The 3,066-nt window shown below is 36.5% G+C and overlaps 1 pseudogene; it reads right to left on the bottom strand.

The window, feature by feature from the left end:
- Positions 1–2,208: 2,208 nt before the first annotated feature.
- Positions 2,209–2,857, bottom strand: LOC125153928 (ADP-sugar pyrophosphatase-like; annotated as a pseudogene).
- Positions 2,858–3,066: the final 209 nt, after the last annotated feature.

Here is a 3,066-nt window from a genome sequence, read left to right as displayed (position 1 = left end):
CACACACACACATGCACATACACACACACCCTATCCTTTCATTTGTTGATGAAACTCCATACTGTTTTACACAGTCGCTGCACCAATCTGCATTCCCACCAACAGTGCACAAGTGTTCCTTTATCTAAACATCTTTGCAAACAGTTGTTATTTCTTGTCTTTTTTATCTTAGTCATTACGACACATGTGGGGTGATATCTCATTGTGGGTTTGGTTTGCATTTCCCTGATGATAAGTGATGGTAAGGATCTTTTCATGTGTCTGTTGGCCACTTGTATGTCTTCTTTGAAAAATGTCTATTCAGATCCTTTGCCCCATTTTTAACCAGATTATTTGTGCTTGGTGTTGAGTTATATAAATTACTTATGTATTTTAGATATTAACCCATTATTGGATATATTCTTTGCAAATATCTTCTCCCATTCAACAGGTTCCTTTGTCTTTTTGTTGATGGTTTTTCTCACTGTGAAAAATATTTTTATTTTGGTATAGTCCCAATAGTTTATTTCTGCTTGAGAAGATACATCTAGAAAAATGTTTCTATGGCTGATGTCAAAGAAATCACTGCCTATGTTTTCTTCTAGGAGTTTTTTTTTTAATTTTTTTAAACATTTATTCATTTTGGAGAGTGAGAGAGACAGAGCATGAGCAGGGGAGGGGCAGAGAGAGAGGGAGACACAGAATTTGTAAGTTATTTCAACTGTAGTTCAAAGAATTACTATTAATTTTATATAATCTGCTTACCTAAGTAAAATTATTATTTCTATTACTCAGAAGTCTCTATTAATAGTCCACAGACTTATAAGGAGGTGAATTAGAACACAAATTATTTTGTGTAAGGGTGATACCTTGTATGCAAAGGGAGACTGAAATTGAGAGATGCCTTATTTTGCGTCTGATCTGCTTGGTCAGACAAAACATCTTTTTCAGTTAAATTTTAAGAGAACTCTACCCGGTAAATGTTTGATTCTAGAGTTTTATTTATTCTATATTGGTCAATTATTTGTCTGATCCATTGTCCACAGAACATAAAAACATCCCTAGACCACTTCTGCTTTTTCCTTGAAAAAATAAAAGGCCCGCTGGAATTATAAATGCTGGGGCAGAAAAGATGACCACAAATAAGTAGTCTTAGGTGCAAACAGGTGTTAGAACTGCATGGGGTAAAACACTAGTTTTGACATAAGGAAGAGTGTTAAAAAGATCTTTTTTCAACTATTTTCGGATTGCTGTCTAGGATACCCTGACTGGTTTCAATCTCCCTGAACGAGCCTGAATTTGACACTAGAATTTAAGTAACAGTAGAGGTTTGGCCCATTTATAGTCAATTGTAGGAACTGTGAATTACCGTGAAGTTCAAATATGCCTAGAAGGGGAGATTCAATTGTTCAAAAATGAAGTCTGGTGGTCAATAATCATCTAAGAATGGTAAGCTGGTATACTGTGTTAAATGAACAAATCAGTAGAAAAAAGTGTTAAATCTAAGAGGTAATTCCAGATGTCATACATATCAAGTAGTTTTTGTTTGTTTTGTTTGTTTTTATGAATTAGGATCTCAAAGGTCTAAATTGTCTTCAAGGCTTTCTATTATAGGTTAATGTTTCCTGAGATTGTTGCCAGCTTCCATGAATAAGAGAAGGCTTGGAATATGTGTTTACTATTATATACCTTCCGAAGATGCTTGTGACTTCTTCCATTCTCTCAAGCTGCAAAATACCTCTCTGTCTTAATAAATGAGTTTCTGCGTATCCTTCCTATACCCAAGCTGATGATAGGGCCCTGTTCCCATTCTTCATCGACTTTATTTTAGGCAATAATCCTAGAATGACACAGGTGCCTCTCATTCACATTAACTTCCCTTTCACTTCAGAGCCTATATACCTCCTTGTCTACTAGCATCGAAAATATTTCCCATAACTGTTCTGTTCTCAATGCTAGCTTAGCACTGAATCAGATTTGACAAATAATCTTTGTCCTTGAACATGACCTCACCTTTTTTTGGCTTTTTCCCAGGATCTAATTAATATTTATGTTCTGTCATTGTTTCAGATACCACTCCACTTGTGGATTTTTTTTTTCATTCTCCACTGCTTTAATTTTGTGAAAAAAATAATTTCAAGTATATATTAAACTTAAGCTGAATGAAAATTCTTAATGAAGGTGGTCTGGTGATTTTGTTTACAAAAACATGGCCACTGTTCCTTGGCCTTAAAATGTCAAAAAGGATACCTTAAATGGCTTTGTGTTTGCATGTGTCAGCACCAGAACATAGGGACTGACTCTGGCATCCACTGTCAGAAGTTCTTCAGCTACCAGAGTGTCAAGTCTCTTAAGCAGATCATTTCAAAGACATCACTTACACAAATTCTTCATCTCTGGATTTGCTTTGAGTCTTACATTTTCAGCATCATCTCCATTAAGTCACTGTGATGAAGTGTGTGTACAATTTGACATACCTGGATCCATACAGAGAGCTGGAGAATACTGAAAAACATCAGCTTCATAGCCAGTTTCATCCTCAAACTCCAGAAGAGTAGCTGATTCTGGGTTTTCATGATCATCCAAGAGAACTGGGGGGTAATTCTAGGCATTAGCCTCCTATGGGCAGTCAGAACTGTTTCCCCAGAATGAGGCACTCATCACAAGTTCTTTTCAGGGGTGAGATAACTGCCATACCATCATTCAACTGCCCTTTTTCTGGTGGTACTTTTTACAGTTCCCAAGTTCTACATTTACCAGTAGGATCCATGTACATTGCCTTTTCAAGCTTGACCCATTTTCCCTCTGAAATGAACTCCTTTGAAATAAAAACCTGTTTGGTATATTGAGAATTGGTTCTTGGTTTTCCATTTTCAAATCAGTCAGTTTTCAATGTCCTCAAGCAAGAAGTTCATGGCCAGGGTTTGGGGTAAAGGGAAGGTTATACCGTTGGAAAAGAGAATGAAAGAAGAAAAGACAAGTCCAAGGTAACAGTCTCAGAAGGTTCCAGTGTTTCACAGCCCCACCAAACCATTTCAGCCTTCTCTGCAATTTTAAGACAATAATTTGTGTTGTTTTCCCCCATTA

This window comes from Prionailurus viverrinus, chromosome A2 (assembly GCF_022837055.1).
Source record: "Prionailurus viverrinus isolate Anna chromosome A2, UM_Priviv_1.0, whole genome shotgun sequence".
Classification (NCBI taxonomy): domain Eukaryota; kingdom Metazoa; phylum Chordata; class Mammalia; order Carnivora; family Felidae; genus Prionailurus; species Prionailurus viverrinus.
This window is presented reverse-complemented; position numbering and strand designations above follow the sequence as displayed.